This window comes from Suncus etruscus, chromosome 12 (assembly GCF_024139225.1).
Source record: "Suncus etruscus isolate mSunEtr1 chromosome 12, mSunEtr1.pri.cur, whole genome shotgun sequence".
Taxonomy (NCBI): domain Eukaryota; kingdom Metazoa; phylum Chordata; class Mammalia; order Eulipotyphla; family Soricidae; genus Suncus; species Suncus etruscus.
Genome location: NC_064859.1, coordinates 37,424,530 through 37,446,711, shown reverse-complemented (window position 1 = coordinate 37,446,711; position 22,182 = coordinate 37,424,530). Strand labels below are relative to the sequence as shown.

General features: G+C 32.9%; 1 pseudogene; it reads left to right on the top strand.

Annotated features, from left to right (window-relative positions):
- Window positions 1–19,518: 19,518 nt before the first annotated feature.
- LOC126024386 (actin-related protein 2/3 complex subunit 5-like protein) lies at window positions 19,519–19,993 on the top strand (annotated as a pseudogene).
- Window positions 19,994–22,182: the final 2,189 nt, after the last annotated feature.

Below are 22,182 nucleotides of genomic sequence, written 5' to 3'. Positions count from 1 at the left end.
AGGAAGGAAGGAAGGAAGGAAGGAAGGAAGGAAGGAAGGAAGGAAGGAAGGAAGGAAGGAAAAGAAGGAAGAAGGAAGGAAGGAAGGAAGGAAGGAAGGAAGGAAGGAAGGAAGGAAGGAAGGAAGGAAGGAAGGAAGGAAGGAAGGAAGGAAGGAAGGAAGGAACTATTCCACTAAAAAGAGGAATATTAAAGATACTCCCTTAGGAACCAATTTTTAAGTCAAGGAGAAGAAATGTAAAAGTAAGCAAGAGGAAAATAAGTTGCTTTAAAATATAAAGGCAACTTAACATTTGAGAGTATAAACATTCAAATAATACATCTGACAAGTTTTACTTATATATGAATATAAATATCAAAATGAAATTAATTAATAAAACATAATAAAACCTATTAGATGAAGAAAATATGGTGGTTACCAAATGGAAAGAAAAGTGTATTGGGAGGAATATGTATAAGAGTTCATTTGATAGTGATAGAACTAAAACTTAGTTGGTGGGTACTGGAATCTAGTGACTCTTAATGCGTGATATACATATAAAGCTATGCTACTAAAAATTTCTAGTATGTCACCAATAGCAGTTGACAAATTTAATTATTAAAAAAGGGAGCCGAAGAGATAGCATGGCGGTAAGGCATTTTCTTTACATGCAGAAGGACGGTAGTTTGAATCCCGACATCAAATATGGTCCTCTGAGCCTGCCAGGAGCAACTTATGAGCATAGAGCCAGGAGTAACCACTGAGTGCTGCCAGGTGTGACAAAAAAAAAAAAAAAAAGAAGAAGGAAAGAAAATAACAGAAAAAGTCAAATCTGGCTTTGATATTTTTCCTCAACTTTCCATTGATTACTAATTTTTCCCTTGTTACTAAAAGATTTTCTCAGAATATCTATAAAACATTTAAAATGATATAAAAACACTTAAATTAAGTTGATATAATTAGGTTCATACACAAAATTTCCTCACAAAACAGTCAGGTGAATTGTTAAGATAGAATATCAAGTTATTCAAATACAGAATAATTCAAGAACTATGCAAATACATTAGCACTGAAATTGTCTAACTTCCATAAAATCTTAATATAGTTCAATATTTCCAATAAATCCCATTTTTATTACTAAAACAAAGTCAACAGAAGTCATGGTCACATTATAATTCTTTTAAAAAATTTGTTTTAATTAAAAATATGTAGTCCTGCCTTTTCCTTCAAGGCATTCTACTACAAAATTCCAATGGCCATGCTTTCAATAATGAAGTATTAAACTATAAACTTAGAGAGAAAGGAACAATAAATGAAAATATTCTCTCATATTAGTTTATATGATCATGCTATTCCATAGAGATTCATAATCATGACACTGGAAATGGGAATATCTAAAAGAAAAGTGTATAGATTTAGTTAATTAAATTGTTCAAAATTTTTATAGAGTAAAAAATGTCTCACACAATTAAAAGGCAGATCTGGCCTAAATACAAACATAACTTTAAAAAATTAAAACTGAAGACAGAATATTGGCAGTAATACATAAATAGACATTTTAAAAAGAAAAAAAACAAGACTACAAAAAAAACTGTTTATTACGTTACTAGTCAAAAATTCAAAGTAATTAAATTATAAACGTGCCAATCTATTTAAGTTAAATATTAGAGTCTTGACTAGTATATGCAATAATTTAAGAACAAGTTACTCCAAAACATTGTTGTAAGGAACAAAGTAAAAATCTTTTGTAGAAAAACTTGGTAATGTGTAACAAATGACTGAAATGCTGACATAATGAAAAGGCAACCTTTCAAAAATTATTCCTAGAAAATAAAATAATCCTCTGTAAATATACCTCAAGTATATCATCATTTAAAACTTAAATGTATAAGCAAGTGTGCTTACTTGATTAAAGCACAGTATACTTAAACACCATAATTTTATAAAAATACTGATTATGTTATATATTTTCAAAGCTTTAACAATTTTGCCCAATTCTGTTTCCTTTCCAAAACTATATGAGGTCTCTCTGGGGTCAAGGAAAGTTAAAATATACTGAAACAGGAGAGATAGTATGAGGATTATAAAAGTTCTTGTACAGGTATCTCACTGGTCATGATGTGAATCCCTAGAACAACATATGATCATGGCCCCCATTTCCATCTGGAACACCAGAAAATCTGAGGCAAAGTCAGGATAGTCCTGTGGTTCATTCATTCATACCTTCTCCACAAACAAACAAACCAAACTTCTCTGAATGCTATATTTTGGGGGTTGACAAACTCCGTCTCTGATAGAAGCTGACCCTAGTATTCTCTCAGCTCTGACTGGACCAAATAGAAACTTTCACGCCACGTTTACCTTGACAAGACCCTAGTCCCTAGGCATATAGCACAAGTCAGTAGAAATAATAGAGTAGAATCCATTTTTGACTTCTATTTTCCTTTGCATTCATAAACATACTAAAAAACACCCTGAGAACATTTATCTACCATTTTCTATAGATGTGATATATGTTCTTTGTATTATATTCCTCAGTATTTCCTGCACACTCTTCTCTCATATGAATATGTATAAGTTTTTTGAACAGTTTCTAGTATATGTATAGGCTGTGATGTCACGCTATCTCTACTGAACATAAAACCAGAACTCTTCCCTAAATTAAAACAAACAAAAGTGAACCCTTACTTTCTCTTTAAAATGCTCTCTTGCATTATACTCCCTTAATAACACTATAGAGCAGAGATATGTTAAATGTGTGAGTATACTAATAATCTGATGGATAGAGTGTTCAGTACATAGATAAGATATAGATAAAATGAGATTGATCAATGAATAGATACATTTTTTATCTGGATAAATTTGAGAAATGTTTTTGAGTGTTTTTTTTTTTTTCTGGTGTTTGGGCTACACCTGGTAATGCTCAGAGGTTACTCTGGGCTATGTGCTCAGAAATTGCTCTTGGCTCCAGGGACCATATGGGACGCCAGGGGATGGAACCCAGGTTCATTCTGGATGGGCCGCGTGCAATGCAAATGTCCTACTGGTGTGCTTATAGCTCTGGCCCATTACGAGTGTATTTTTGATGTCCAGTAAAGCAAAAATGTTTAATATGTTAAAAAGTATTTTTGTAAACTATAAAATTTTAACTGTTCTACTTTACTAGATATTCATACATATATATACTGATAACAGTTTGATCTTAGTTACATATAAGCCAGAATGTTTCAGGGTTTAGGGGGTGGTTATTGATTGGCAATATATTATTGCCAGGAAATTGATCCTGGCAGGCTCAGGGGACCACATGGGATACCTGGATTTGAAATACTGTCCTTCTGCATGCAAGACAAATGCCTTACCTCCGTGCTATCTCTCCAGCCCCTATTGTACATTATTTATTTTAACTTAACTGGAACATGATACTAGATCTATTTAAATATGTCCTTGAGTCACTTTTTAAATAATCTATTTATCCACATTGATTTGTACTACAACTGAATAAAGTTTTATGTATTGAGTCTGTCTAGATTTCCTTCTTTTTTGTTGTTTTGGCTGGAAATTATTTAGATTCAATGTATTGGCTACATGAGAAAATACTAAGTTTATTGTTGCAATTTTTAATATATTTCATATTTTGTTTGAAAATTTCTATTTGAATTAATATGAACATAGAATTTTAAAACACTTTGCCTTGAACAAATATTTTTCGAGTCTTAGTAAAAGAATCCCTTCTAAATATATTCCTAATATTTTTGCTGATATTTTGCAATTTTAATATATTTTGAGAAACTTTTATGTGTGTATTGAACATCATAAGTAGCAAGAAACCAGCTCAAATTCTAAAACATTATTTTTTAAATTGGAAGTAATGAATAAACTGTAAAATTTTCACAAGGATAAATATGAAGTAAAGAAAAAATATGAAAATAAACAAAATTATCTGGCAAATATTTCTAGTAAATAGAAAACTAAGATTATATTGTAAATTAAGAAGACCATATAAAATATTTCAAAGAATATGTAAAAACAAAATGCAAACTGCCTCTTAAAAATTAGACTACATATATACTTAAAATTTCCCAGAAAGATTCTTATCTAGAATTCTAAAATGTCATTACATTCTAGTTTACAGAAATCACATTAAAAAATCACAGAATATTAAATCATCCTTCAATTTTCTGGATCACACACTGTTAAGAATAATTCTCTTGGCCAGGCTATGGGGTTAGAGTTAAGAAGGCAGGAATGCCCTCCCTCTAAGTAGCTTGAATAAGAGCAATCATTCCTAAGGGAAGAGCTTAATTCCCTTAAATTCAACCCTACTATACAACAGAGTAGGGGTTTCTGTGATGCAAATTGCCAGGGAAGATTTAGGGTATGCTAAGAAGATATACATTACCTATGAGATAGATACCAAAATTCTTTATAAACAAGCAATACTCAGAATTATACCTATTTAATGAGACCTGGACACCAGAAAAATTCACATTTGCTCCTTAGAAAACAAACTGGCTTTCTAGGAAAAAAATTAGTCTTCAGATAGATATATTTAGCCATTTGTTAGATATAACTGATGGTGTCATAGATGTAGTTCTGGTAATACTATTTAGTCCCAAACCAAAGCATGGAAGGACCTAAAGCAATAAATAAAACTTAAGTTTGAAAAAGTATTTAAGGTAACATTAAAGACATCTAATTCACACACAAAATTTAAAGTATACTGACTACAAATGACAACTGAAGAATCATACCAAATGTTGACCAAAGAAAAAATTTGATGAATGTGTCCTTTTCTTTTCATTCTTAAAAACTATTCAATACTGGGCCAGAGAGATAGCATGGAGGTAGTGTGTTTGCCTTGCATGCAGAAATATGGTGGTTTGAATCCTGGCATCCCATATAGTCCCCTGAGCCTGCCAGGAGCAATTTCTGAGCACAGAGCCAGGAGTGCTGCCAGGTGTGAACCAAAAACCAAAAATACAAAACAAAACTATTCAATACTAAAATGTACCTATTGTTACTAGATAAAATTTTGTAAAATAGTATTTATATTTCTAATATTAATTTGTTTTATCATTTTTTCATCTAAATATATAAAGTTCCAATCTTTCATTTAGTAACATTTTTTCCTAAGGCAAAATTTAATAGCTAAGGCCAAACAAATAAAAATATAATAATATGAGTTAATATTATTTACCAAAAAATAGAAATAGGGGAAAATGAGATTGGTTTGCCTACTTTTGATAAAAGAATATTTCAATTTTCCACAATTTTCTAATTTCAGTATCCAGCCTATTCTCTGTATAATGTTTTTATTTAGCAAAAAAATACTACAGCTAAATATATCACATCTATTTATATGACGAAATCTGAAATGAAAAACACCATGTATTGAACAGAAAATATTCTGTAAACTATTCCCAAAACAAGTTTTCTAACAAGTTCAATTAATTCTTAACTTAATTGGCATGGAAATTATACTTAGTAGTATATTGTTTACCTATGATATGATAAAACTAAGAAATTTGATTTATCTTCAAAAACAGAATTCAACCAAGTAAGCCAGGAGAGAATAAATATATATATTTTTTTTTGGGGGGGGGGCCACACCCGGCGTTGCTCAGGGGTGACTCCTGGCTGTCTGCTCAGAAATAGCTCCTGGCAGGCACGGGGGACCATATGGGACACCGGGATTCGAACCAACCACCTTTGGTCCTGGATCGGCTGCTTGCAAGGCAAACGCCGCTGTGCTATCTCTCCGGGCCCGAGAATAAATATATTTTAATGAGAAATTAAAGAACATCTTAGATTCATTTCGTAAAATAAGAATTGACTTTAGAAGGTATGAGTTTTTATTTGTAAACGGATTTAACAGATATTCAGCTCTCAAGCATTCAGTTTTGACTGTTATATTTAGATATTCTAAGTACAATTAAAATCCTACTTAAAGTTACTTCTAAACTAATAACTGAGTCATGGTGAGAAATACAGAACTCCAGTAAATTTTGAATTAAAACACTTAGAAAGAAAAGAATAGGTTGATAAAAATGATGATTCTCATTTACACTGGATTCTATTTTTGTTTGTTTGTTTTTGTTTTTGGGCCACATCCTGCATTGCGCAGGGTTTACTCCTGGCTCTACACTCAGAAATCGCTCCTGGCAGGCTCTTGGGGATCATATGGGATGCAGAGATTAGAGCCACTGTCCTGCATACAAGGCAAATGCTTTACCTCCATGCTATCTCTCCGGCCCCTGCACTGGATTCTTTTGTTGTTGTTGTTGTTGTTGTTGTTGTTTGGTTTTTGTTTTTCTTCGGGCCACACCCATTTGATGCTCAGGGGTTACTCCTGGCTAAGTGCTCAGAAATTGCCCCTGGCTTGGGGGGACCATATGGGATGCCAGGGGATTGAACCGCGGTTCTTTTTTGGCTAGCGCTTGCAAGGCAGACACCTTACCTCTAGCGCCACCTTGCCGCCTCTGCACTGGATTTTTAATAAAGAGTTTTAACAAAGTCACTATGTGTCATAATAACATTCAAGAACAAATAGATTTGTGAACAGTTAGTACCACCAAAATAAAATTAAGAATTGCGAGTTCTATCAAATGTAGGTAGGTACTGGCTTAAATTAAAGTTGTTTTTAAATGGAGAAATTTATACTTCTTTTAGCTTTTTAATGAAGCAAATAATAAAAAGTAGATATTTTCAGAAATAACAGGCAGAATTACAGAGTGTACCTTCAGATACACATGGAAAGTAGAATCTAAAAGAAAAGGGTAGGTTCCAAATTACCACAAAAACATATTAATCTTGGGGGCAGAGCAGTGGCACAAGCGGTAAGGTGTCTGCCTTGCATGCACTATCCTAGGACAGACTGCGGCTTGATCCCTCAGCATCCCATATGGTACCCCAAGCCAAGAGTGATTTCTGAGCACATAGCCAGGAGTAACGCCTAAGCATCACAGGGTGTGGCCAAAACAACAACAAAAAAAAAACCCATATTAATCTTGAAAAAAGCAATGCCCAATTTGTAATTTATATGATAAAAGATGGATTCTTTTAAACCCAGATACCAAGTGAAGCATAACCTATGATACACATGATACTCCTAGTTCTCAATAAATCAAAACTAAATAATTTATTTTATTGCTCATTCAAGATTGACCAATTTGCATATACATAGGTTGACTTTCAGTTCCCCTATTTTACCAAGATTTAAAAGAAACTGTAAAATCATAAAGGATGCAAAACTCTGCAGATAATCTTTAAGAAAACATTACTAAATAATATATGACATTAATTTAAGATATAATAGAGTACAATAGACTGATTAAAATAGTAAATTTGACAAAACAAATTATTACATTGAAAAAATATGAGAAGTATATATAATTCCTCACTGCAATGACTAAACTTAAATATTTGACAAAATTAAGTGTTGGTGACAACATAGCTAAAACTATCATAAGTGTTTTGGTGTGAATGTTAAATAGTACAACACAAAATTTAATCATTTCTCTATATTCAGCATCTACATAATGTGTAACTTTTCAATCTAATTCTTAGATATTACTAAGAAAAATTAAAATTTGGATCATGCAAGAATATTTCTAAGCAGTTTTTCTTAAAATCACCAAGTTGATTAAAGAAAAAGTATTATCAAATAGTAGACAAATTGCAGGCTATCTATAAAGTAGAATGCTACTTCTGTTATTGCATGGGGAAAAATACTAATTCATGTGATAACGTAAGTGAAAATTAAAGGCATCATTGTCAATGAAAGAAGTTAGACAACACAAAAAGCACACAATTTCTTTAAAAGGCAATTCTTTACAGAAAGCATCATCAGTGATTGCCAGGATGTAGGAAATCAATATTGAAAATAGTTTTCAAAATGGTAGAAGAAACATTTTTCCAAGTGATGTTCAATACTATAAATAAGGCATTAGTTACAAGATAACACACATATGTTCACTGTTGAATTATGTACCTCCAAATTAATATACCACAAAAATTCATTTTACAAAAAGAAGACAGAAAATAAGTAGAAGTTTTTTGTAAAAAAAATTTATATTTGTTTTTAAATAATGCTTAAAATCAATTATGTGCGATCATGGGATATAACTATTAATTTAATTAATAAACCTGAATAATATTAGGTTCTATAAAATGTTATTATTAGTTGTAAAAAAATGGAGTCATGGGAGCTCATTGACAGGGAAAGAAATTTTCAGTTTGGGTCTCGCTTAGAAAATAACCTTTTAATTCTCTAACAGGGGTCCTCAAACTTTTTAAACAGGGGGCCAGTTCACTGTCCTTCAGACCATTGGAGGGTCTAAATATAGTAAAAACAAAACTTATGAATTTAGTTCTTTATTTAATAGAAGCAGCAATCACTGCTGATGACATAACATAAAATGTATTTGGGTGATATCATCCGGGTACAAATTTTTTAAGAAATGTCTTCTCTTGTTTACTTTAAAACTTAATTTTTTATTCTCAGGATTAATTTGAAGTAATCCATCTTTTAGTTATATGAAGTCTTCTCTTCTTGATGTTCCAGATCACTTACTCACAATAAATATTGCAGTTCTGCCCTGTTTTGTAATAAATGTACTGACATTTAAATTCTCCATATTTATATTACCAGTTTTCTTATGCTAACTTGTCTGATGCTCATTCAGCCTGAGAAGAATCCAAAGGGGTGGCACATTTTCTCAAGTGGCATATTTTCCCAAATTTGGTCAAAAATTGGAAACATCTATGCATTTTCTGTTAACTTTGGTGGTTATGAAATACTTTGTTCATCAAAACCATGAGAAATAGCATAGGGATTTAGGTACTTGCCTTGTATTTGGCTGATTCTGGTTTAATCTAAGCACTTAATATAGTCCTTGAAGCTAACCCATAAGCACAGAGCTAGTCATAATGCTTGAATACAGATGAATGTGAACCCAAAATACACACATCCCCCTATAAGCCTACAAAAATAAAGATTATTATAGGTGTGTTACTTAAAATATACCTTTAAAATAATAATAATTACAAGTTTACAAAAGTAGATATTTGAAATAAATGAGGATTAGAGCAGTTGAGGAATGAGAAAAAAATCTGAATTGATCAAAATATTGTACAATGAAATAGAACATATATAAATGTAGGAATGCTATCTTATGTGCTTGTGAATGTGTGCTGTCCCTTGAGTTTTGAAGTTTTTAACTAAGTTCTGAAAACAGTATATGTGTTTTATATATGTGTCTGTTTGTCCAAATATGCAGAATCATTGCTCTTATATGTTTCCATATCACTGAGTTTTAACATCTTATAAATTAAAATATCTATTATAACATTTTTATTATATTACACTAATAGTCTATATGTTCTACAACTTTGGTAAAGTATTTATCCTGTTAAACAAGTTATTAGTTAACAGAATGGATAAAAGTTACATAAAAATTGAAAATAATACAACTGAAGAAATCAATAATAAAACATTGAAATAAAAATACAACCATAGAACACAAAAGACAATATACAAAATATCTTTCCAATTAAATCAGAAATGTTTAATTAATAAGGGGAATCTTTAAAAACATTATTTGCAACAAAACAGTCCAAGATAAGTTGCTTTTTTAAAAATGGTGATGAATATTTTTATCATTTAAATGTAAAAGAATATTTAAGCTATTAGAATAAATTTCAGTTCCATCTAAGTTAAAAGGCAATAATTGAATCTAAAGATATATATATATTTTATAGTTTTCTGTGAATCAAAGGAATATATATATATACACATATATATCTTTGCCAAGAGAAATGACATATCAAGCTAAATATTTCAATCCTGTGTAAATATAAATACCAAATACAGCTGAAAATAAGTGTGATTGCTATAGAATTTGAGATACAACCAACAAAAAAGATTAATCATGGACACATAAATTCAAGGTTAGAAAATAAACACTCTCAAGATGTCACTGTTTAGTTTTCAGGAAAATGATCTCTAGAAGAATAGAACTCTATATCTTAAAAGAATAAAAAATTTTAAATTACCAAAGATAAACAAAAGACAACTACTACAGCAACTTATGATGTACCCATGAAAATAACTGTAATTCACCATTCTAATGGAGGGGGGGAGCATTAGATAACATATAATAGTTCTTATTTCAACTATCCATGCAAATAATGATTTATTGGCTGAGAACAAAGGGGAAACAAATATTTGCATCCAAAGCAAATGGTTTTGCTTTCCATCCATATTGGAGCTGCCAACTCATGGCTCTTTCCAAAATTTCCTTCACCTTTTCCACATCCCCTTCTAATATTCATCTAAACAAAAGGTATTTCTCAATCTGTAGATCACTTCAGTCATCTTTCTTTCCTTTACTAGCAGTAGTAATACTCGTTTGCTTTTCTTTTAGTTTTCAGAGTAGAAGCTATTTCTATAAAGCACCCATCTTTTGTACAGTACTGTCCAAGGGTTGTCATAGGGTTGAAGGTATTGCTATATAATCACTCCAAATTCCATCTAACAAAAATTAGAAGAGTTAATAATGGGGAAAATTATAAAAGCTTTTGCTTTGAGAAACATCCAATTTTATCCTTACCCCTAAATAATCCAACCACTTCTACTCACATGCACTTGTTCTAACTCTACGTTCATCAATCTTGTAAATGCAACAGAGGGCATAGCTTAGCTTCTTCTAAAAGCAATAAGACTGCCCTTTTTTTCCCCAAAAATTATTTTGTACTGTTTTGTGGCTACAGTAGCACTTTTCACAGTTGGGACCATTCTCTACATTGTTGTATCCAGTCAAAGCCACTCAAGAATTCCTATGGTCCCAGCAGCACACACACACACACAAAAAAAACCATAACAGCCTCCTTACAATAATGGCTGTGAATCACAGCATTCCTCGGCTGACATAAGTAGTTAAAATAGTTGAAAAAAAGAAAAGTTAAATAAAACTTTTTAAAAAGTTCAAGTCAAAAAAATATGAAAAGGGGGTTGAAAAGGACTCCCCTACCGTCTAACAATATTAAAGTCTGTCTCAAATTTACAAACGTCCTCAGCAACATCAAATGCCGCAGCTTCAAACACACGCGCCAGCTTCAAGCCCGACAGCTTCAAATGCCGCAGCTTCAAACACGCGTGGGCAGCTTCAAACGCGCCAGCTTCAAACAGCCTTGGGGCAGCCATCTTGCACACGCTCCAAGGAGCACAACCTCAGGGCCCTTAGGCTGCCACCCCATCCCAGAGGCCACACAGAGGCTTTGTTGGGGGAGAAAAATGGGAAGAAGAAAAAAGAAGAAGAAGAAGAAGAAGAAATATAATTTGCAGACGTTAAATTAGCCCATAGAGGGAGCTCACCTAGCCCCATAATTTCACAGTAATTGGAATCTTCTGTAATTGAAAACGTAGCCCCATCATTTGTTAGAGAGAGCCTCCAGGGGTCAAAGAGAGCATGTCTTACTTCATACCGATCTCTGCATGCCTATCAAATGCAATTCCATTTAGACCCTCTTGACCGTGTGTTTTGTTATCGCAACAAAAAGATGATGATTCTTGGCTACATGATCTCCAAAAACCAGCCCAGAAATTAAAGTGACTCGTCTATGTGTGCTGTTAGGGTGAATACAACTGAATAAAGACCATAATAAGAATAAGGTCCCAACAATTAGGATTGTCATGGCAATAACCTAAATGTCCCCAATTCATGGCGTTTGGTTTAGAAAGCTATGTGCTCTCTTTCAACCTTGACTAGAGATACTCTTGTGGCTATCCATTTTGCTCGCTGCCTGGAGTCCTTAAACCAGGCATGCTGCTACGTGCCTTCAGACAAAGAGATGAAGCTGAAAAACGAAATGATATAATGGCAGAGCCTTTTCAATAAAACATGAGAGAAAGAAAATTCCGAAATTCTATGGAAGGAAATATCGAGGAGAAAAATACACTCGGAAAGAAAAGAGCTACCTAAATCTGCAGCAGAAGATAAGATATCTATTATTTGCCTTTGCTAAGCAGAAAAACAATAGTTTACATTTATCTAAATCTTAAATATTTAGAACTTTCAATTTGAGAAAAACTGAAATGATTTCTGAAAATGTTTCTTCTTTCAAGCCTATCTTAGACTAAACGCAAACCAAGAATGTGAAGAAAGTTCAAAATGTAAGGCTTAATTAGTAATTAAAACATATGGATTTTATTTTATTTCAGGTAATCTGTTGGGTGTTAAAAAAATACCCATTTCATTTAAATTATTAAGTGGCTTTCTTGTATATAATTACTACTTCTAAACACTAAACTTGTTTGGGAAAGGTTATGACTCCACAAAACCACACTTTGTTTCCTAAACTCTGCAGTTTAAAAATGCGTCAAAAATTTTGAAGAGTTCACTGATGCTTTACTACTGCAAAAACTATCTCAACTGTAAAAGGGAGACTATGTATGTTATCTCTTGCTTGGAGATATGGAGCAGAGCCCAATCTCATATCTATAATAATCACATCTAAACAAAAAAATTCTACACTGGGAATGAAAAGTATTTCACTTTACCACATTTTTTCACCTAAATGATCTTTTCCTGTTATAGAAATATCTTACTTTTTTATGAGTCCAATTGAAAGATTTCTCTCTCATTTCAAACTCAAAAATAAAATGTAGAAATGACACATAATTAACAAAGATAAGGCTTCCTTGGTCATCTAGAACAAGATCAACCTAAAAATGTTTGGAAGTTTGGAAGCTATTAATAAACCCATACTAACCATGATGAGAATGGGAAATTTAAATGAGAATGCTTGGAATCTATCATGCTGAGTGAAATAAGTCAGAGGGGGAGAGAGAGAGAGAGAGAGAGAGAGAGAGAGAGAGAGAGAGAGAGAGAGAGAGAGAGAGAGAGAGAGAGAGAGAGAGAGAGAGAGAGAGAGAGAGAGAGAGAGAGACGCAGAATAGTCTCACTCATCTATGGGTTTTAAGAAAAATAAAAGTCATTTTTGTAACAATCCTCAGAGACAATGAGAGGAGGGCTGGAACACCAGCTCACTCCAGGAAGCTCACCACAAAGAGTGGTGAGTACAGCTATAGAAATAACTACACAGAGAACTACCATAATCAAGTGAATGAATGAAGGAACTGGAAAGCCTGTCTGGAGTACAGGTGGAGGTGGGGGGGGAGGGAGATTGGGGACATTGGTGGTGGGAATGTTGCACTGGTGAAGAGGGTGATCTTTACATGACTGAAACCTAATCACAATCATTTATGTAATCAAGATGTTCAAATAAAGAAGAAAAAAAAAGAAAAAAAAGAGAATAAAAGATCTGTTACTAAGTATGTTCTTACAAAATCTGAAAACATTCATTAGTATTGGCATGAATTTTCCATGAGACTCAGAACTTGCACATAGCTGATAAGTTCATGAAGTCTAGAGAAAAATCTTTCCAATATATTCTATATTCAAATATTGAAGAGATGCTTTGTAGAAGAAACTATATATAGATGAATTATTTATAAATTAGTCATGATGAGAAAATGAAACAAGGAAGAAAGGTTTGTTGTCATAAAGAATATGCAAATGTTTTCTTTTAGTTGACAAATGGAAAATTAGCCATATAGGGGCAGTTAACAATCAAAAAGCTAGAACAATAGGTAAGGTGCCTGCTTTGCACACAGATGACCCTGTGTTTATCTCTTGCATCTCATGTGGTCCCCTGATCACCAGAGTGCAGGAAGAATCCTTGAGCTCCATCAGTGTGGGAAAAAGAAAAGAAGAAGAGAAAGAAGAAAGAAAGAAAGAAAGAAAGAAAGAAAGAAAGAAAGAAAGAAAGAAAGAAAGAAAGAAAGAAAGAAAGAAAGAAAGAAAGAAAGAAAGAAAGAAAGAAAGAAAGAAAGAAAGAAAGAAAGAGAGAGAGAGAGAGAGAGAGAGAGAGAGAGAGAAAGAAAGAAAGAAAGAAAGAAAGAAAGAAAGAAAGAAAGAAAGAAAAGAAAGAGAAAGAAAGAAAGAAAGAAAGAAAGAAGGAAATGAAGGAAGGAAGGAAGGAGGAAGAAGAAAGAAGAGAAAGAAAAAAGAGAAAGGGAGAAAGAAACAAAGAAAGAAAGAGAGAAAGTAAAAAAGCTGAAGAAAGAAAGGATGAAGAGAAAGAAAGAAAGAGAGAGGAAGAAAGTAAAAAGCTGAAGAAAGAAAGGATGAAGAGAAAGAAAGAGAGTAAAAAAGCTGAAGAAAGAAAGGATGAAGAGAAAGAAAGAAAAAAGAAAGAAAGAAAGAAAGAAAGAAAGAAAGAAAGAAAGAAAGAAAGAAAGAAAGAAAGAAAGAAAGAAAGAAAGAAAGAAAGAAAGAAAGAAAGAAAGAAAGAGAAAGAAAGAAAGAAAGAAAGAGAGAGAGAGAGAGAAAGAAAGAAAGAAAGAAAGAAAGAAAGAAAGAAAGAAAGAAAGAAAGAAAGAAAGAAAGAAAGAAAGAAAGAAAGAAGGAAGGAAGGAAGGAAGGAAGGAAGGAAGGAAGGAAGGAAGGAAGGAAGGAAGAAAGAAAGAAAGAAAGAAAGAAAGAAAGAAAGAAAGAAAGAAAGAAAGAAAGAAAGAAAGAAAGAAAGAAAGAAAGAAAGAAAGAAAGAAAGAAAGAAAGAAAGAAGAAAGAAGGAAGGAAGGAAGGAAGGAAGGAAGGAAGGAAGGAAGGAAGGAAGAAGAAAGAAAGAAAGAAAGAAGAAAGGAAGGAAGGAAGGAAGGAAGGAAAGAAGGAAGGAAGGAAGGAAGGAAGGAAGGAAGGAAGGAAGGAAGGAAGGAAGGAAGAAAGAAAGAAAGAAAGAAAGAAAGAAAGAAAGAAAGAAAGAAAGAAAGAAAGAAAGAAAGAAAGAAAGAAAGAAAGAAAGAAAGAAAGAAGAAAGAAAAAGAAGGAAGGAAGAAAGAAAGAAAGAAAGAAAGGAAGGAAGAAGAAAGAGAAAGAAAAAAGAAAGGAAGAAAGAAAGAAAAAAAGAAAGAAAGAAAGAAAGAAAGAAAGAAGAAAACAAAGAAATTAACAAGTGTTTTCTTTTACTACAAAGAAAAAAACAAGAAAAAGTGTATGTAGCCTTGTTTCTAATCTTTTGCATTGCAAAAATTTTCAAGAATTATAATATTTCTCAAGAATAGTATCACAAAATACTACCTGGAACATTTTTTTAAAAAAGTAAAAATGCATGAGGAATAAGATAAATAAGCAAATTAACATTTAGTAATCAGTATTAATCATTCACATTGATAAGGAATATTATCAAATTGTAGAAATGGAATAAGGTCCTTTTAGTTTTCACTCTGAACCCTGAACAAGCCTGAGACTGAAAATACACATCCACTAAATAGTTATCAGTTTGCCCTTTTAGAAAAATAAGATCTTACTTCTACGTTTTTAGAATTAAAACACAGATGAAACAAAACTACAATTTTCTAAATACTTTCTAACTTAGATGTTTGTTTACATTTTTATCAGCTTCAGGTTAATCAGGAACCCTTTTAGATGGCTTGATTTTCATAAATAAAGTATCTATTTAAAAATCGGGGCTAGAGAGGTGGAGCAGTGGTCCCCTGAGCCAGGAGCAATTCCTGAGTGTCACTGGGTGTGGCACAAAAACAACAATAACAACAAAAACAAACAAATAAAAGAAACCTAAAAAAAAACTTTAAAAATATAACTCTTCATACTACCTACTCAAACTACAGATTGGAAGACTATTTAAAGATGTTTGGTACCATAAAATTTATTTTTCTGAAAATTTATTGTTCCTTTTGCTCTTATTCAGATGTTCAAATTTATTCATATTAATGAGAATTCTGAATTTTTCGATTATACACTGAGGAAAACATAAAGAATATCATATAGAGTATGCATCATTCCATCTGATCACATATTTAATCATAGTCTGATCATCTAATTTCTAGAATAGAGAAGTTAAATGCCAAGTTTTTTCATAAGGCAAAAATCAACAATAATCCTAACGTTTTTGTAATTCCGACCTGAGATCATAGCTTTTTAAAGATTGAATGACTAAAAATAAGCAAACATTAACAAACAAAAATGTTTAGTTATAAGATTTTGACAGCATTTTGCACCAACTTAACTTCACTTAAATAAATTTAGCTAGAATATCAAAAATGCTCTCTAAAAGCTGTTTTATATGCAGAGATTTATTTTAGATAAAATGATAGTATAGGAAATAACCCAATTTTTTTTTTTTTGGTTTTTGGGCCACACCCTGTGACGCTCAGGGGTTACTCCTGGCTATGCGCTCAGAAGTTGCTCCCGGCTTCTTGGGGGACCATATGGGACGCCTGGGGATCGAACTGCAGTCCGTCCTAGGCTAGCGCAGGCAAGGCAGGCACCTTACCTCCAGCGCCACCGCCCGGCCCCAGTAACCCAATTTTTACTGAATAAATCACTAAGGTACTTTTAAAGTTAAGGTTTCTTTATATTAAGAAAGAAAAATTAGAAGTACTTATGCAGAATTTTAAAATTAAATTATTAAACATTATATATTAAAATTGCCAATCTATATTATCCTAAACATAATGCTAAACAAGATAGAGAGGAATGCTGTAACTTCAGACCAAAGAGTAAAGGAAGAATGTTTGATAAAAGTAAGATATTTTAACTAGTGGAAATTTTAGTGCATTCACAAATCAATGTTTTTTTTTCATTGAACCTAAGTATTTTAAATCTAGTTTGGTCATGTAATTCTAACCAATTGTACCTTTTGAGGGCATAAGGAAGCACTAATAATAATTACTGCTGGCCTGTACAAAGCAGACTCAGTGGTTGGTTGCCCTTGTTATACTAGGATGATTTGAAATTGCTGCTGCTTAACAGGAAGAATGACTATCAAGGAATATATTTTAAAAATTAGTCAGTTGGGGACTACTCGAAAAATTAAGACCTGGGGCCAACTTTTTCAGCATAGGTTAGAACCAATTCCAAAGTTAATAAATTAGGACTTGAGCTTCTTCAGATATATAGTAGTACCTAGGCTTCATGTGTGCTTAAAATATGTTAATACCTATTAGTTTTATTGCAGTAAATTATCAAATATAAATGAAAAGTCAAACACACAGGCATAATATGTAACTTTATAACTTCTTACTCAAAGAAAGACTATATGACTTAAAAATATATTTGATTTTATGAGTTTGAGCGAATGATGACTTACTTTATATGAATATGCAATTGTAAACATGTGTATACACATACAAGCAATCACATGTGCACAAATGCATAAATCTAAATGATGGAAACATTTTTTGGTAAGTTACTGAAGAGAGAAATCATTCTTTTTTGGCTTAACCACTTCAAAACATCTGTGAAATGTACAAAATGGAAATGGCTTAACAAACTTTGCACAAAGAGAGCTCCAATTCCCTTTTTCTTCTTCAAGAGAAAATAAACTAAAATTATCATCACTCACAAGAAAAAGCCAGAGGGGCTGATTATTTAAGATACAGTAGCACCTGTTTTTCTAAGTACTCCCCAAGACGTGGCATTTGTGCTAATATTCAATCATTTCCTCAAGCTGTACACCTGAAAAATAGATGTTTGAAGTCTGGTGTTCATAATCTGGTAACAAACACATGTGTTCACTGCCCATATCTTTGAAACCATTATTCTCTTAGGTATGCAAATATACTAGGCTTACAACATGTTCATTCAAAGTATAGTAAGTATGTTTCTTATGTGAGCATCTGCAGATTTGCAGTAGAAATCAAGGGTACATTTCCTTGCAAGAATACATTTCCTCAGGGACTCTTTTTATATTTTTAAACTAGCTTTACATCTTTCCAAAACTTTACCAATAATTAACAAAATGTAAAGCTCATTAAAAAACTAAAGTGTTTATGCTGTGGTCTGTTGTTTTTTTATTTGGATTTAATGACTTAAAGACACAAACTACTAACCTTTCATTTGACATTTCAATAAGCTGTAGCCCAAAGAGAGATTAGAAGAAAATTATTAAGCTAACTACACATAAGAACAATACAGAAAACTGTTGCAAAAGATGTTAAAAGTAATATGGAAAAGCTGTTACACCTAAAAACAGACTTATATGTAACACATATATTTTAGAAGGAAAAGCAATATCATTATGCACTTAATGTTTCAAAATGTAGGAAACAAAAACGGAATAAAGACAAAAAACATTATAGCAGGATAATTTAATAAAAACTTACATGTAATGTATATATAATATATCTATCAGCAATGCTAAAAATATAAGATTTTTGAAAAACAATGACAAATTTGACTTGAACCATTGCAAAATGAACATATGTAGACAAACTAGAAAATAGACCTTTTTTGAGAACAGAGATTGGCATACTTCATGGGAGAGTATTTGCTAGTAACTCACAAAAGTTTTAAATGTTTTAAATTACAGGGAAGTTTTTGCTAAGCAAACTGTTTTTGTGCTAGAAATTAGTAACAAAATAACCAGAATTCTGGGACTGCCAGTAATAGTACAGCAGGGAGGGCTTTGTTTTGCAAGTTGCTGGCTCGGGTTTGATCCCAGGCTCTGCAAATGGTTTCCCAAGACCTGCCAGAAGTGATACATGAGCAGAGAACTAGGAGTAAGCCCTGAGCACTGCTGGGTGTGACCTAACAACCATAACAATGATAATAATTAAAATCAAAATTTAAGTATACTTTTAAATTAAGAAATATGCTCTCTAGTCAGAGAGATAGTACAGGAGGGTAAAGTATTGCCTTTGCATATGGTTAATCCCAATTCAATATTAGCACTGCATATGATCTCTGAGCACTACCAGGAGTGATCCCTGTGCAACAGGAATAAGCTTCTGAACACAGCCAGGTGCACCCCCAAAATACATACAAACCAAAAATTGGTGTATCCTTTTAAATAACGTATGAATCAAATAATTAAATACAAAGACATTCTAAACTAAATAATGGAAATTTTCTGCATAGAGAAATACTAAGGAATAAACAAAGTTATACCTAGAAAATGTTTATCAACTTGGCCATACATATTAATAACATTAGGGACCAGCGTATATATAGCAGGGCATTTGCCTTGCAGTAGCTGATTCAGAATACAGAGTGGTTCAAATCCTGGCATCCCATATGGTCACATGTGCCTGTCAGGAATGATTTCTGAGCACAGAGTCAGGAGTAACACCTGAGCGCTGGCAGGTGTGACCCCAAAACAAAATAATAATAATAATAATGTTAATGTTAATGTTAATAATAATAATATTAAAATGCTGACAATATTGAAAATATATAAATTTCAATTGAGATAAATCTTAAATTTCGGTGAAAGCTAACCAAAGAAAATAGACAAGAGCAAATGTGGGGTCTTTTAAAAAATGAATAAATCTATTACAAATCATCAAAATTATAAATTAGGGAAATATAATGAAGTGATCACAAAAACAAAGACTGATTTAGCTGTAATGTTAAACAATATTTAAAAAAAGATAATTAATTTTGTCACAGAAAAGTTTAAATTAAAACTTAAGGAGCCAGTGTGAGGCAAAGTGGCAGATTGCACCAAGCTCCCAGCATGACCTGCAACACGCTGCCCTCGAGCTTTCTTCGAGTGGCCATCAATATGTGTGATGAGAGCAAATTTGTGGACGAGCAGGGGGAGGCTCTGGCTGTGGTGGGGGAGCCAAGGCCAGACCCTGCAGAGGTGGAAAGGCTCTTGTTGCAAGGGGACATGTTATGAGTATCCCATGCAACCCTTCGGAATTGTCTCATCAATACCAAGAATCAAATTGTGAAGGAGGAAGCACAGGGCATGATGCTGAAGGTTATGCAAATTTTAAGCGCAGTGAAATTCAATAGACTGTGCAGTCCCTGGACATTAATGGTATTCTCTTCTTAATAAAAAAGCATGTATAAAAGGGCTTAGGAGCCCAAAAAGCCCCCCCAAATTGGCAGTGCAGTGTTGCTCCAGTGACACAAGAAGACAAAACCAGTAGGAGGAAGAGGATCCATTCATTATAAAAGCTATTTCTGCAAGAAAGACTGTTTAAACAACAAAAAGACTCAATTTACCTGGAGAAGAATTTTGGATGCACAAGCTGGTGAAGGGACTGATAAATTGTCTTAGGAACACCCATCAAGACAGGCATCTGTTGAAGTGTATTTCATTTTTGAAGGTGGAGGGATAAATCATGTTTCCTAATACTTTACAGGAGCTGATTGTGTCTTTGGCTACAGAGAGATGGCCAGTGCAATCCAGGTATCTTCATATGCATGCTCTACCTGTTGAGGAGGAGCAGGGTAAGCTGGGCTGTGGGAAAAGGGAAGCTTGCCTTTTGGAAGTCTAGAAACTTTTGAGGATTTTCTACCGTGTTCTGGCCTCCCAGAGAACGTGACTTCCTTAGATTTATTATAAAGACCTGCTGCATCTGTCAATTCTTCTGGATTCTCTAACCTGAGTATAGTTTAATATAATATAATATAATATAATATAATATAATATAATATAATATAATATAATATAATATAATATAATATAATATAATACAATACAATACAATATAATAATATAATATAAAAGTTTATAATAAGTCCTCATGATGTGTTGTATTTCTTGGGGTTCTATTGTAATCTCTCCCCTTTCATTTGTGATCCTACTTATTTGAATGATTTCCCTCTTTTATTTGTGAGTCTTGCCAGTGGTTTGTCTATCTTGTTTATTCTTTCAAAAAACCAACTCATGGTCTCATTGATTTTTGTATTGTTTTCTTAGTTTATATGTTGTTAATTTCTGCTCTGCTTTTTATTATTTCTTGTCTTCTGATTGTGTTTGGGTATCTTTGCTGCTGTTGTTCCTTAAGGTGATCCTTTAAATTGCTGATTTTGTCATTTTCCTCTTTCATGACATAGGCCTGTATTGCTATGAGTTTCCCCTAATTACTGCTTTTGCTGTGTCCCACAGATTTTGACAAGTTGTATCTTCATTATCGTTTGTCTCAAGGAATCTTTTAATTTTGTCCTTGAGTTCCTCTTTTATCTAGCTGTTTTTGAGCAGCATGTTGTTTAATCTCCAGGTGCTGGATTTTCTCCATTGCTTCTTCTTACAGTCAATTTTGACCTCTGTTGCATAGTGATCTGATAGGGTGCTTTTAATGATCCTTATATTTGTGACTTTATGTAAGTTAGATTTATATTCTAAGGCATGGTATATTCTGAAGAAAGTTCCATGTGGACTTAAGAAGAATGTGTTTTTGCTTTCTGTGGGTGGACGACCCTATATATGTCTATTAGCTATAGTTCTTCTAATTTCTCATTTAGGGCTCTTATCTCTTTGCTAATTTTCTCTCTGGTGGATATGTCCAGTGGTGACAATGGAGTATTAAGATCTCCTACTACTATCACATTTCCTTTCATGTGTTTCTCCAGGTTTGCTAGCAATTGCCTTACATATTTTGCTGGATCTGCATTTGGTGCATAATTATTAACCAGGGTTAGTATTTCTTGATCTAGTGTTCCCTTGATCAATAAGTAGTGATCCTCTTTGTCTCTGATCTTGAGGTTGAATGCAATTTGGTCTGATATAAGAATGGCTGTCCCTGCTCTTTTTTGTTTTCCATTGACCTGAATAATTACTTTCCATCCTTTTATTCTAAGCCTGTGCCTTTCCTGTACTTGTGGTGTGTTTCTTGTAGTTAGCAGAAATCTGGTTTATGTTCTCTAATCCAGCTCTCTATTATGTGTCTTTTAATGGGAGAGTTTAGACCATTGACAGTTAAGGAGATTATTGACAGAGGGGCTGTTGTGCAGTTGTATTGTGTAGGGTGGTTATTGTTACAATCGGGGGTTTGGATTGTGTAATTCATTTCTGAGGAAGTCATTTAGCATTGGTTTTGTTTGCACAAATAATGCAAGTTCATTTTTGTTTGAGAATGTTTTTACTTTTCCCTCCATATAAATGAGAGTTTTGCTGGGTAGTGGATTCTAGGTTGAAAATTTCTTTCATTCAGTCATTAAAATATGTCATTCTACTATCTTCTTGAAGTGTTTCAAATGGGAGATCTGGTCTGATTTGTATGTTCCTTACTTTGTACTTGAGGATTTTTTCTCCTTTCTTTCTTTAAGGAATTCATCTTTCTCTTTGATTTTTGCAATTTGGGTTACTATGTGTCTTAGTGTTGGTTTATTAGGGTTTATTTTATAAGGGACTCTTTTCATCTCCTGGATTTGCACTGAAGCCTCT